Genomic DNA, 15,251 nt, shown 5'->3' with positions numbered 1-15,251 from the left:
ATTCTACTTTTCTGCCAATTAGTGGCACAAACAACTTATTTACAAGCCTTTGAAAGGTTGCCCCTGCGTTTTTCTACCCGAAGGGCATAACCTTGTAACAGTATAGACCAAACTCCATGATGAAGGCAGTATTTTCTTCATCCGCCGAGTCCATCTTGATTTGGTTATAGCCCAAATAAGCGTCCAAGAAACTTAGCAACTCGTGCCTTGAGGTCGTGTCCACCAAGCAATCAATTCTGGGGAATGGGAAGCAGTCTTTTGGGCAAGCCCAATTTAGGTCGGTGTAGTCGACGCACATGCGCCACTTTCCGTTGGCCTTCTTTACCAGGACTGGGTTGGCTACCCAACTCGGGTAGTGGACTTCTCTTATGAAGTCAGCTGTGAGGAGCTTCCCGACCTCCTCGTCGACCGCTTTCCACCGCTCCGGGGCTAGGTTGCGTTTCTTCTGTCTAACGGGCCTAACTACAGGATCAATATTCAGCTTGTGAGTCATAAGGTCGGGATCTATACCGGGCATCTCTGCCACGGACCATGCAAAAATATCTAAATTTTGGAGTAAGAAGCTTACCAGTTCGGATCGTAGAGGTTCCGGGAAGGAAGCACCGATCTGAAGCGTCTGAGTCGGGTCAGCTGCTGAGGTCGGGACTGCGACTATTCCTTCCATGTGTGCGGCTCGTTCCTCGCTTTGCTTCGTAGGCCGCTTAGTTCAAGGTCGTCGGCCACTTTGGTCTTTCCCTTCAGGGCGGCGACGTAGCACTTGCGGGACTCGAGCTAGTCACCCCGCGCTACCCCCACATCGAAGTCTGTTGAGAACTTCATAGCCAAATGGTAAGTGGAGACCACTGCCCGTAGGACATGGGTGATCAACCGACCTATTATGGCATTGTAGGGGGAGGGGGTCGCGACCACAAGGAAGTCGTGTTTGAATCTGACCACGCAAGGCCACGTGCCGACTTCCACAGGTACTGTTATTTTCCCAAGGGGCCGGACTTCTCCGCTGAAGCCCACCAAAGGAGTGTTTGCAGACTTCAGGTCACTTCTTTGCAGTTGGAGCTGCTCGAACGTAGCTTTGAAGAGGATGTCAACCGAGCTGCCCGAGTCGACGAGTACGCGCCTGACCTCGAAGTCGTTGATCTCAGCTTTATTACGAGTGCGTCATCGTGGGGATAGTGGATCCCTCGCACATCATCTTCTGTGAAGAAAATTGGCTCTTCTGTCCTCGGCCGCTTTGGGGGATTCTGCTCTTCCCGGGCGGCCTCACGAACTAACATCCAAGCTGCTGCTGAAATGCAACCCGCAATGATCGAACCTCACACTATCATGTGGATGGTCCCACGAACTGGCCTCTCCTCCAGAGGTTGCCTCTACGGTTGTTCGGTTGGCCTGCTACTGGACTCGAGAGCATCCTTACCGTGCTCCCCTTGTTGACCTATTTTATTATTACTACTACTATTATTATTATGTACAAAATTTCTTAAATACCCGCAACAGATGAGTTCATCAATCTCGTTGCAGAGGTTTTTACAACTCTCGGTACTGTGATCGTGATCTTTATGGAAACTGTAGTACAGATTCTTATTTCTTTCATTGGGATTCCCCCTCAGACGGGGTGGCCACTTCACGTACGAGGCATCCTTGATCGCCATCAGGATTTCGGCCCGCTTTGCGTTCAGTGGGGTGTAATCAGCTTGGTCCGCTACAGGAGCTCATAACAATTGACCCGGCTTTGCCCCCTGAGCTGTATCCTTTTTCTTTCGGCTGTCCCCTTGACTGGAAGGCTCTCCTTCCCTCTTTCTTTTTTTGGGCACGCCCTCGCCCTTTTGGTTGATCTCCTCTTCGGTGGCTATGAACCTGCCCGCAAGCTTCAGAAACTCGGTTATGGTCACTAGTTGGTTGACGACCATGTGCCATTTGAACTCTTTGTGTGTCACGCCTTTCTTGGCTGCTGCAAGGCGTACGGTGGGGTCCAGGTGCGGTATCTGCATACAAGCATCGTTGAACCGCTTGATATAGCCTCAGATGGACTCTCCCTCTCTCTGCACTATGCTGAGGAGGCTTTCTTTAGTTCGCGGGCACCGCTTGCTGGTGACGAAGTGGGACGTGAAGGCTTGTGCAAACTGCGCCCAACTTTTTACTGATCCAGGTGCCAGGTTCTGGTACCATGTACGGGCTGCTCCTCTAAAATTGGTGGAGAAGGCCACGCACATGCACGACTCGCTGGCTCTTGCCAGGTGCATCTGCGATTGGAAGGCATCTACGTGATCATTTGGGTCGAACGACCCGTCGTACTTGTCAAGAGGGGGGAGCTTGAAGTCTTTAGGCATTGGGACTGCTAGGAGCTCGGGAGATAGGGGGATTGAACCGAAAGGATGGGAGTCTTGATTTTGCCCGAGCTTAATTCTTCTTTGCCTTCGAGCTCGGACAGGTCATGGGTGGGAAACCGGCGAGCTCGGCGGCGGCGTCTCTGTTTCTTGGCAGGCTCGGCATTTGTACTGCTCACCTCCGTGCTGTCCGGGATGGTGTGTGCAGGAAGTAGCTCGGGCCGCTGGTGATGACTGCGGACAGGGGGATCTTGCTTAGAGCCTGCGGCCAAAATCTCGAACCGGTTCTCTAAGAATGGGGTATCGGGCTTGGAGGGCTGAGACTATGTGGACTTGGCGAGCTGGGGTCCTTCCGACCCGACCGCCCGTGGCGAGGCTGGAGTGGCCGATCTTTCCTATCTGCTGCGGGAGGAGGCCTGGCTCCTTGGAGGGTTCTGGGGGGCCTTTCCTTGGCGAGAAAGGTGTTCCTCTTAACGATGGGACCTAGCCCGCTGTGAGGCTGGGTGCCGAGGAGGGAGCTGCAATTGCTGAAGCTGAGGTTGTGGCAGCTGGGGAAATTGCTACTGATACTGGTACTGGGAGACCTGGTGTAGCACGTGCTGTTGATAGATCTGAAACTGTTGAAACTGTTGCATTTGAGCCTGCATGGCCCGCATGCACTGCACCAAATCTTCCAGCTGGTTCGGGCTGGCCGCTAGGGGCACAACCGAGGGTTCAGTGAAGGTTGTTCCGATTGTGGTAGGGAGTGGAGCAACGACGGGTGCCCCTGCAAGAGGCACGTTCAAACTAGGGATCCCGTCCGCTGAGAGGGGGATGGTGAACTGTCCGATACAGATAGTAGGGAGTTGGGGCTGTTCCGTGGAGTTATTCATCTCCGCGCTTCGTCCGATATTGCTTGAGGAAGCCATGAGTATTGAGTTTTTGAAGAGTAAAGTGATGTGAAAGTTTAGAGAAAGGCTTTTCGAAGCGTTTCCCACAGACGGTGCCAAATGATGTAGTGCGATCCGGTCACTCCTAGCTGGCACTCACGTGGCTCCTGGAAGGTACCTGAGATGAAGAAGAAGAAGAATCCCCGGGGAGTTTACCTGGTGGGGATACTCCGATGCTTAAGTTAGTACTCTGTAGGAGAAGCAAGAAGGAGACGAAGGCTAAGAGTGCAGATAGCGCGTTCTCACTATACTTGAGAGATTAGAGGTCTCAAGAAGAAGTTTCTCTTCTGCCCTGAGGGCTTTTATAAGGACATTCACGTCAAGTCGGGCATAACCGCCACTGGGCTCCTGCCACAATCGTTACCTGCCAGGGCTGCGTAGGTGGCCGTTGTGGCGTACGTCTCTTCCAGGTGAATGACACGTCTCCGAAGTGACAGGCACGCCCTTGCCTGCTATGAGACGTGGACGCAAACTGCCGAAAGGACTGGGACTGCGCCGTCAGTAAGGGATATGGTGCAGTCTGACCAGTATGGTCTGTCAGTCGAAAGCTTCCTAGGGAGTGCTCGTGCGGTTCATTCGTGAGCTATTCTGTAGCGAACTTGGAACACTCCAGGGTTACCCTTAGTAGAATTGGTCCTGGGGATGGCTTGTCTGCTTGGGAGCTCGGACGAGCTAATGACTTTAGCTCGCGAGCTAAAATTGCCTCGGAGTATCTCTTCAAAGGTAGCTCGGGGAGCCCGGGGTTCGCGTCGCGGCGAACTCCTCCTTTCGTGAGCTACAATGTAGCGAGCTGCTTTGTAGGCCCGTCACTTGGTCGTACCAGGTTACAACATTGAGTTGTCGCTCATGCTGAGTCAGTGTCCATGTGTCACCATTTCATAAGTTGGGTCAAATCATCCTCCATTAGTTTCCATGAACAATCTTCTCTGTTTCAATCTTCTAAATACTTATCCATAAACAATCTTCTAAATTTCTATGGATTGAAACAGAGTTTGCAGAGAAGAAAGGGCAATGATACTTTGCCGTTTGTAGAGAAGATTGTTTAAGATTGAAATAGAATGTCGTTTCCATGAAAAGTATCATTACTGACTGCCTTCTCATGATATTTTTCTAAAAATGTTATTTTATTTTAATTATTTTATAAAATATTACTTTTTATTGAGGGAGAAGTACAAATCAGCCCAGCTTAGAATTTATTAAGCCAAAGTACAAGGGGAATGCATCCTGACCGTGAATTGATGTCAAATTCACAGAAAGGATGTGGTTTATAGGGGGACAGGGCTACTTGTAGGGGGTTTGGAATTCAGAATTCTGCATCGTGTGTCTCCGTATTTTTCCCTTTTATTGATATTTAAAGCAAAAGATTGCCCTTAGAAACCCCAAAAAATTTACCTGCTATATAGGCCCACATGTTTGCTTTGCCTAATACAAATATGCGCTTATTCAAGTGTTGCGTTCGGCCTAGTGGATCTTGTCACACCATTCAATCTGATTGTGGGTCCAAACATCAGCAAAGTTTAACCTAAGGCCCAATTCCCAACACACACGATTTTGATAACGACAAGTAAGGAGGGCCTCACCGCAGTTTGAGCCAAGTGGGTTTGGGCCTTCAGAATCAAAGTCATCCCTGACAGCGCATTTTGCTGCAATTAGACGTTTATAAATGGGCTCGATTAATGAGGCCCCTCCCTTCAAGGATAAACGTGCCGCTGCAGGCAATGCAGATCGTAAATTAATTGCACAGGCATTTTTAACTTATATTTACGCTTGGGAAACTCAAATAGATCCTTCTAATTCATTATTAATGTTAATTTTATTTATAAAATTATTGACCTAAGGCAGTTTCAAATTTTTTTAAGTCGCAGTTTGGAAGAAGTACAAATACTAAAATCTTGTATTTTGTATTAATTTGTATTTATTTGCATTGTATATATTTGTATTTGTGCTCTTTTCAAACTGAGTTAGTGAAAACACATGATTGGTAATTTGTGAAGAATATGAATATTACATTAAATAAAAATAAATATAATAAATAATAATCACTTATATTAATGATAGAAATGAAATATAAAATGTAAAATCAACTTAGAAAATAAAACTATTTTTTTTCAGGTAATGGGTCAGTCGTTCAACCTTTACCTCAAATGGGTTAATATATGATGTTATAATTAGATAAAAAAAAGGGAGAATGACCGATCAGCCTAGGGTCAGAATTTATAGGCTCAAAGTACTGTCAGGGTAGGTGCCAATTCGGAATTGATGCCAATTCACGGGCGGGCATTGATGCATAGAGTGTGGGTTGTGGTCCTTTTGAATGTTTATAGCTTTGCAGTGTAAATCAGAAATCTGCATTGGGCAAATCCATACTTCTCCATAAAAAAAAAAAAGAAATCTACAAAAGATAAAAACACAAATACATTAAAAATATATTAATTTGTAGAAAATATTTGGGTACACCTCTAATAGTATAAATTTATCATATAAATTATACAAAAATAAATATGATAAATAAGAATATTTTTATGAGGAAATTAGAATAAAAAATTAACACTAACTCAAAAACAAAATAGTTTTTTTATCAAACTTGTATGCCATCAGCCTAGCCATTTGGGTGAAATGGATTAGTCAATGATGTTATAAAATATAAAAGTTTTACAAAAAAATTCGACATATCTCTAAAGTTTAATATTTAAAGTATCAATTCTCATTTTCTTTCATTGAACTCTATATCTAAGGTATATTATGGTTCTGTTTTGTGCCTCTTTCCGCACAAGCTGTCATCTTTTTAGAAGCCCAGCAGCTGGAATAAATTGACCAGTTGGAATAAATTCGCCAAAAGACCACATCCCGAAAAAAAAAGTGAGAAGCTCGATTCAATCTTATTTTGGGAAGTTAAAAATGGAGCTTCTCGCCTTTTTTTGTCTTGTCTTCACGCATAAAGACGTGCCTCCAACTAAACGATCTTTGGGCTGCCAAGATCGTTATGTAAAAGCTCACTATGGAGGCATTTGACAAATCTTTTTAGGAAAATCTTCCAAAAGCTCAAGACATCAAAAGAACGATGAGCTTTCATTTTCAAAGATCAACGACCGTTTGGTTGCAATATTTTTCAAAGATCTTTTCAAAAACTAGAAAGACCAAAAGACCTTTAGGCAAATGCATTTGTGGATCCCTCTTACATAAATGTAAAATGTCATGCATGGGATCCAATAACACTTCAAGCATATAAATAGTACTTACAGGTCCCACTTATATTTACTTTTTCAAAATATTAAAGTGGGCCCCACTCATATATTTCCCTAAACAAATAATTCAAGTAAATTAGATTTATATGAAAACTACAAGCAATCCTAACCCACTTAAACTAAAAACATCGAGGATTGGATCTGAAATTTCAAGTTGCAAGGAGTATTTAAAACTTTGAATTTCCCAAAAACTACAATCAATAGATAAACAAATCATTTCCCTTAATATCCATGTAACAAATCATTACAGAAAAGTAGATTTAAATATAAAACTAAAAGTAATCCCAACCCACTTAAAACCAAAAGCGTTAAGGATTGAATCTAAAATTTCAAGCTGCAAGTAAAAATTAGACAACTATACCCACTTAAGCACACATGAATTCAATCGAAAACCCCACGTACAATCAACTAAAACCGAATAAAATGGTTATTCAATTGGAAGACAGTCAAGTACAGATCATTGTTGAATCTGGATCACAACCATTACATAAAATCAACACTATCCCAGAGCTCCCACAGGAAGGTGGCTATCGTCATTGCATCCACACAGGATCGGTTTCAATGTTGCCAAGAGGTTTGACTTGGAAGAGGTTAAGTACAATTTCGCAACACAGGCTGAAGGTAAATCTGAAGGTTTAGGAGAAATGCTAGGTAGTTGTAGGTGATCATGCTCTATTTTAGATATGGAAACTTTTTGTGAAAATCACCTCCTGAATGACCAAAAAAGGTGAACTGTAGTTACTGGGACATGTTGTTGAAGCTCATTAGATGATGTGCAGTTGCAGGTCTTGAAAGCACTTGAGAGTATGTTTTGTTTCTTTTGATTGAATGGATCCAACAACGCTTCTCTTATAAATTCATCTCTCGAGCATATTAGGTCATCCTTTGTTGTATAATGCCTTACATTCTGGAAATGCTAACACATGAATTTATGTATACAATATATGTATTCTAAATGGAGAAACAACCGCTGCAGAGATAAACTTAAAGTTGATAAACAAGAAAATAGGGACTCAAACCTAACTAGTCCAAGGATATATACATATACTGTATATCATTTACAATCCTTTCTAGTTCATTTTCTGTATATCCTTCATATTTGTTATCATTTACACATAAGTTGAAGCAAAGATAAGGTAGGCAAAAGAGCCTTAGATTGATGAAATTGAACAAATCAAAAAAAAGTCCCACATTATACTCATGTGGGTACACCTTGTTAAAGATTAATGTAGAAACTATTTACTGTTGAGTTAGTCAAATAATGACTTAGTCCTTTCAGTTGGGCTGTATTTGCTATTTAGTAGGAGTCATATCAGGGTGTTTGGTACTAGAATCTCTGATAGTTTGTTATGTTTTCTTGCTATCTAAATGCTGGTTATGCAGTGAATAAAGATATGCCCTTTCTGCTAATTTCATTGTCTTGTTACTGTTCTTTTCATTGTGTTAACCATCCTTTATTCTTTTAACATCTGATATCAGAGATTCTAGTACCAAACACCCCTGATATGACTCCTACAAAATAGCAAATACAGCCCAATTGAAAGAACTAAGTCATTATTTGACTAACTCAACAGTAAATAGTTTCTACATTAATCTTTAACACCCTCCCTTAATGTAGAAATTTAACAACACCTAAAAGATCTCTTAAATCCATGAATTTCTTCAGTGGAAGTGGCTTGGTGAATACATCTGCAACTTGATCATTGGTACTGCAATATTCCATCTTGATGTCTCCTTTTGCAACTAGCTCTCTTATGAAATGATGACGTGTCTTAATATTCCTTGTTCTACTATGATAGACTGGATTCTTTGTGGGCCCATGACAACATATTCCCTCAACAACAACAGGTATTTTCTAGTCTTTGTTGATGATTTTAGCCGAATGATGTGGGTATATTTTTTGAAAGAAAAATCAGAAGCCTTTTCGGTGTTCAAGAAGAAAATCAGAAGCCTTTTTGGTGTTCAAGAAGTTTAAGGCCTATATCGAAAAGCAAAGTGAGCAGCAACTGAAAGTCCTGAGGACAGATCATGGTGGAGAATTTCTATCAGGAGAATTTGATAGTTTTTGTGAAGAGTTCGGCATCGAGAGACAGTTAACAGCTAGTTACACTCCACAGCAAAATGGAGTGGCTGAGCGGAAGAATCAGAGTCTTGTAGCAATGGCAAAAAGCATGCTGAAAGCTAAAAGTCTTCCAAAAAATTTTTGGGCAGAAGCAATCCATACAGCAGCCTACCTTCTCAATAGATCTTTAACAACAGCTTTGAGTCAAAAGACACCATTTGAAGCATGGCATGGGTGGGAAGCCTAAGGTAACTCATCTCAAAATCTTTGGATGTATTGCACATGTGCATGTTCCATCTCAAAAGAGAGGGAATTTAGATGACAACAGTATTAAATGCATATTTGTTGGCTATAGTACTGAAACTAAAGGGTATCGTCTCTATGACCCTGTCACAAAAAAGTTACTAATAAGCCGTGATGTTGTATTTGATGAGAAGAGTGCATGGAATTGGGAGATTGTGCAATCAGGTTCAATATTAGAACATGGCGAGTTCCTTAACTCTCCTACAAGGCAAGAAAATGAGAATGGAGGTTTTGGTTCCTCTACACCAGCAAACAGTCAATCACCGGTCTCAAGCTCACACTCACCAAGCTCGTCTTCATCAGAGACACCTCCAAGAAAATGGAGATCATTGCAAGAAATTTATGACAACATAGAACGATGTCAAATTGTCAAGATTGATGAACCAATTGTCTTTGAAGAAGCCATCAAGTCCAAAGAATGGCGTACAGCAATGGATGAGGAAATGAAAGCCTTAGAAAGAAACAAGACATGGGAGCTACTTGACATTCCAGATGGAAAGGAGGTTGTTGGGCTGAAATGGGTCTATAAGATCAAGTACCAGGCTGATGGTTCTGTTCAAAAGTATAAGGCAAGGCTTGTTGCACTTGGGTACATGCAGCGAGAGGGGATAAACTTCAAAGAAACCTTCTCTCCAGTAGCAAGGTTTGATACTATACAAACTATTTTATCTATTGCTGCTCATTTTCACTAGAAAGTTTATCAGTTTAATGTGAAGTCAGCATTCTTAAACGGAATCTTAGAAGAAGAAGTGTACGTACGACAACCGAAAGGCTATGAGATTGCAGGCCATGAAGATAAAGTGTACCGTTTGAGAAAAGCCCTTTACGGCTTAAAACAAGCACCACGTGCTTGGTATGGGAGAATTGATGGACATTTCAGTAAGAATGGATTTCAAAGAAGCCCAAGTGAACCAACCTTGTACGTCAAAGCCAGAGGTACATGTGATACTCTCATTTGGGGCTGGAAATTAAGCAGTGTGATAATGGGATTTTTATGACACAAGAAAAATATGTCAATGATATTCTTATAAGGTTTAGCTTAAAAGATTGCAATCCTGTGAGTACTCCCATGTGCACTAATCAAAAGTTCAGCTTGGATGATGGAGGAGAAAAAGTTGATGTTCAGCTTTATCGAAGCCTTGTTGGCAGTCTATTATATTTCACGAATAGCAGGCCGGATATTTCGCAAGCATCAAGTCTCTTGTCCAGGTTTATGCAAAGTCCAAGCAAGTATCACTTGGGGGCTGCCAAACGAATTCTCAGATACTTGAAAGAGATAAGTTCATTTGGGATATGGTACAAGCACAAATAACAACTTCAAGTTGTATGGTTTTTCTGACAGTGATTGGGGAGGCTGCATTGATGATCGGAAGAGTACTACAGGTTATGTTTTCACTATGGGCAATGGAGCTATTTCTTGGAGCTCAAAGAAACAATCATCTACAGCTTTATCATCCTCAGAAGTTGAATATATGGCAGTAACAGCAGCAGCTTGTCAAGGAGTTTGGTTGCGAAGAATCCTGGATGATATGAAGTAAACTCAAGTGGAGGCGACTACTATTTATTGTGACAATCAATCCACAATTGCTATGACAAAGAATCCAGTCTATCATAGTAGAACAAGGAATATTAAGACACGTCATCATTTCATAAGAGAGCTAGTTGCAAAAGGAGACATCAAGATGGAATATTGCAGTACCAATGATCAAGTTGCAGATGTATTCACCAAGCCACTTCCACTGAAGAAATTCATGGATTTAAGAGATCTTTTAGGTGTGGTTAAATTTCTACATTAAGGGAGGGTGTTAAAGATTAATGTAGAAACTATTTACTGTTGAGTTAGTCAAATAATGACTTAGTCCTTTCAGTTGGGCTGTATTTGCTATTTTGTAGGAGTCATATCAGGGGTGTTTGGTACTAGAATCTCTGATAGTTTGTTATGTTTTCTTGCTATTTAAATGCTAGTTATGCAGTGAATAAAGATATGCCCTTTCTGCTAATTTCGTTGTCTTGTTACTGTTCTTTTCATTGTGTTAGCCATCCTTTATTTTTTTAACACACCTTGTATTTTGTAGAACTGCAGAGAACTATCACTTGAGTTTCTTTATCCCTCACCAATTCAAAAATCATTAGGGGGAACACTAACCAAATGGAACTATTTGTATAGTTGCAAAGAACTATCAATAGCTCATAATCATTTCAATTAAATACTTTTCTGTGGCTAACATTCTGCCAATTTGGTGTGAATCTAGATAAGCTACAACCAAGGTACTTCCCTGCCATTTGTGATCTTAAGAACTGAGCTAAACCTTATTACAGGGTACCTCCCTGCAATTTTCCCTTTTAATAGGTTAGAATAGAAATATAGTGATGAGAGCATTTTACTACCCACCTAACTAGGTACAGACCTTGTCAACAACATATACTTTTTATGAGAGAATGATGTTAGTTAAATTATAAAAGCTAAATGGATCTAACAACTATTAATAGTGGGAGTTAATTATGAATAAGTGAAGTCAATAGGAGGAAACATAAAATATAGTTCTAATTCAATGAATTCTTATGAAAATGGGCTATTTGAGGCACATATTGTCAATCTATTACTAGATTGTCTTTATGGAAGCCCACCAATTGCTTGTTTGTTCTTGAATTCAAGTTCCTTTCTAAAAACATTCCCGTTTTAATTTTAGAGAGTATCCTGTCTAGAGATGATGATGACACCATGACAAAACATATGCAACTCAATCAGATACAGTCATACAGAAATAAATGTTTCTGTCATTTCAACAATTTGGATGGCTTTCAATTTTATGCAAAAATTTCTTGCAACAATTACCATGACATGCTGATTAAAAAAAAGAAAAATACAATTACCATGAAATGTGAATTCACAGCCCATCATTCCAATTTGTTCTGGCTTTCAAAGTTTTAGCAATTGACCCCTCTTCCATTCACTTTAGTGAAAAGAAAGTTAACAAATGAGCTAGCAGATTCATTCACTAGAGAAGTGGTCAAGTCCTATTTTCGTTGTTCAGCTCTGTCTTTTGTTGAGAAAACCCAAAGGCTTTAATTATTCACAAGATCATTTACTCTGTACCACCAATTCAGGAATGGTGGTTAAATCCGCATAACACAAAGACACAGAGAAGAAGAGGCGAGGTGACAACTCTAATTTGTTGGGTTATTCGAATAATAACTATTTCACATATCAAAACAAGAAAAAGAAATGACATACCTGGTGAAAGGAATAATCAAGTGGCCGCTTGATTCAAATGCAATCTACAAAACGAACAATGGAATCATAAAATAAAACATGAAAATAACAAATTTTAAAAAATCTAATAACTACGAGTTTTATAGTTGGATTATTCTAGGTAACCAGTGACAACTCTAATTTCTGACCTTGGACTGTACATACAATGATTAGATCTTGTAAAATGAAATGATATTCTCGATCGCTTGATGACTTTGGCGACTAGAAACCTAGAAACTTTAATGAACAGGAAAATGCACGAAGAATGCTAAAGTGAGAATCCTGAAGCAATGGTGATCAATCTAAAAAATAGAGATACGAATAGAGATTCAGATCAAAGAAGAAAGAAAAAAAAAAAAAAAAACTGAAGAAAAAGTAGGAAGGAAGAAGAGGAAGGAGTGCTCCATACGACCATACCTGGTGTCGATATTCGTTCGTTTAGGAGGCCTATGCGCTTTGAGCAGAATGTGAGAGTGAAATGAAGGTTTTTCAAATGACCCCTATCGAGATCCCATACGCTCGGAAAGACCAAAAGCTTCAAATGAAGCTTCTGGACAATTTTGAGCTTTTCGGGGGGATATCTTTTTAGCTTTTTTGTTTGCCAAACAGGAAAAGTTCACTATAGGTCTTCTAAGCTTTGAAATGCCTAAAAGATCCTTTAGAAAGATTACCCAAAACACCCCTTATTCTTTTAGCTGTTAGATTTTTCAGAATATTTTTCAAAAAAGACTTGTCAAACAACACTTAAACAAGTAAGTTTTGTGGACCTTTATTTAACTAAAATATCTCTACTTTTAAATTTGATCCCTCTCATTGTGAGGGCAAAAAAACATAATTTGAATTATTACATTTTACTTCATTCAATTCATTCTCATTAAGTTCTTTATTTAACTCCATTCACTTATTGATTTTTTACTAAAATAACCCTACTTTTGCATTTGGTTCCTCATAAAGGTAAAAGATGTAATTTGAACTACTAATTTTTCACTTTATTCAATTCCTTCTCATTTAACTCCTATATTTTAGATGTTAATTATTGTTCTCTTTCATTAAATCCTATAATTAAGATTTTAATAATATAATGGGTGAATTATAAAGACCCCATTGTACTATGGGGTCGATGACAAAGACCCCCGTACTTCAATTTGCGACAAAGACCCCCTTGGACTTTAGCCGTTAGACAAAGACCCCCCTCCCTCCATTAGCACTCTGTCACTTAACTTCAAAAAAGATTCTCATCCAACTATTTAAAGTTTTCCAAATGCCCAAACTACCCTTCTCTACTTTGTATTGTTCATTATCTTCTCCAATGGAGAAGATTCAAATATAGAAAGAGAAAGAAGAGATCAACAACAGGAAGCCAAATATTAATAAATCTATGGATGCATTGGAAAACAAAAGGAAACAAGTTCATGAAGAAGAGAAATTGACGGCTATGAAAACTAAAAGAGAAGAGTTATTGGTTTTGGAGGTAAAACCTAAGGAAGAAATTGATAGTATTGGGGCTAAAAAGCTGCAACTTGTAGTTGAATTTGATCAATTGAAAGCAAAGAAAGCAAAGTTTGAAACTGAGTGGGAACTGATTGATGAGAAAAGAGAAGAGCTTCAAAGAGAAGCAGAACATGTTGCTAAGGAGAGAAAAGCAATCTTGAAGTTCCTTAAAGATGAACGTGATAGCCTAAAATTAGAGAAGGATGTGTTGCAGGATCAATTAAAACATGATGTTGAATCTCTTTCTCGTGAGAGAGAGAGAGAGAGAGGCCTTCATTAGTAAGACAGAGCATGAACATTCTGAATGGTTTAACAAGATTCAGCATGAACGAATAGATTTTATACTTAACATTGAGATGCAGGAGTTGGATAGATACATTGATAAGAGGTAGGAAGAAATATAAAGTTATTTGAGGGAGAAGGAGGAAGCCTTTGGGCAAGAAAAAACCAAAGAACTTCAGCGTATCAGTTTTCTACAAGAGAAATTTGTAAAAAAAAAAAAAAAAAAAAAAGGAAAATGTTGCTTTGGGAATGAAAAGATTAGATGCTGAGAGAATAGGAATCAACATGGATCGTGATCGCAAGGAGAAATACAGAGAATTATTGCATGCAAATAGAAGGAAATTGATGCTTAGATAGAGCATCTTAAAATATTGGAGGATTTGAAAATTGTCTCAGAAACTATCTATTGCCCCATCCGAGAGGCAAGGAGACCTGAAGCCTAGCAAACCAAAAGTCGCTAGCAAAAACTTATCAAATCTTGAAAAAAAAAGTTGTAAAAGACTCTGATCTAGATTCACATCCATATGGAGGGGCTGCTCATGATGGATTGCATTTGGATTCTAAACAGGGGTGAGGTGATGTTTCACCTCCTAGCTCTACCCCTTTCTCATGGATCAAATGATGTGCTGAGTTGATATTTAAACATTCTCCTGAAAAGCTTATTAAGTATGGAGAAAGGGTTGAATTGAAAGTGAAAATATTAGTTTATCAAAGACCAAGGATTCTCAAAACTCCAAAAAAAAAAAAAAGAGTCAATATCGTTGGAAAACGTTGGCAATATATTTAGCACATTTGAAAGGTAGAGGTGCAATGAAAATGATGGGGCAGCGAAAACTTTCACTGAGACACAACCTAAAAGATCTGTTTTTGAAGATATGGCCTGAGACGACATCAAGGGATCGGAGGTGTTCCACAAGGATACATCCGGCACCTGGTGGAAATCATTTAATTACAAGGTGCCCGGCAAGGATATGGCCGGAGATGGCATCAAGGGAAGGGGGGACCGCCACGAGGAGATGCCGGAGATGGTGCTAGACATCGAACGGATGATTTCAGGGATCTGGTGGCTGAGACGATTTAATTTGCCCTGAAAGTCAGAGTATATTGTTTTCCCAATCGCTTTGTTGAAGCCAGGGGTGTCAATTGGACTGGATTTGGTCCAATCCGATCCAGTCCAATGTGAGTCCATTATAAATGGATCAGGTCCAATCCAACCCAATGAATATTTTGGACCGATCCAATTCAATGTTTGGACCATCTAATTTGTTCAAATTCATTTTGATTTAGATTGATTTCAACCCAAACCCGGTCCATTGACACATATATTCTTATCTTATATCAATGGATCAGATATTGACTTAATCC

The 15,251-nt window shown here is 40.1% G+C and overlaps 1 long non-coding RNA gene and 1 pseudogene across 1 annotated transcript; one reads left to right on the top strand and one right to left on the bottom strand.

Moving 5' to 3' along the window:
* Window positions 1-6,810: 6,810 nt before the first annotated feature.
* Window positions 6,811-12,687, bottom strand: LOC104588039 (uncharacterized). The gene is made up of 4 exons (XR_733714.3): window positions 12,531-12,687; window positions 12,263-12,350; window positions 12,096-12,139; window positions 6,811-7,402 (listed from the first exon to the last, which is right to left on the bottom strand). It is a non-coding gene; the product is annotated as an uncharacterized LOC104588039 (long non-coding RNA).
* Window positions 12,688-13,422: 735 nt separating this feature from the next.
* Window positions 13,423-14,770, top strand: LOC148803964 (nuclear matrix constituent protein 1b-like; annotated as a pseudogene).
* The last annotated feature ends 481 nt before the right edge of the window (window positions 14,771-15,251 follow it).

Source organism: Nelumbo nucifera, chromosome 1, assembly GCF_055504915.1.
Source record: "Nelumbo nucifera cultivar China Antique chromosome 1, China Antique-T2T, whole genome shotgun sequence".
Lineage (NCBI taxonomy): Eukaryota > Viridiplantae > Streptophyta > Magnoliopsida > Proteales > Nelumbonaceae > Nelumbo > Nelumbo nucifera.
This window is presented reverse-complemented; position numbering and strand designations above follow the sequence as displayed.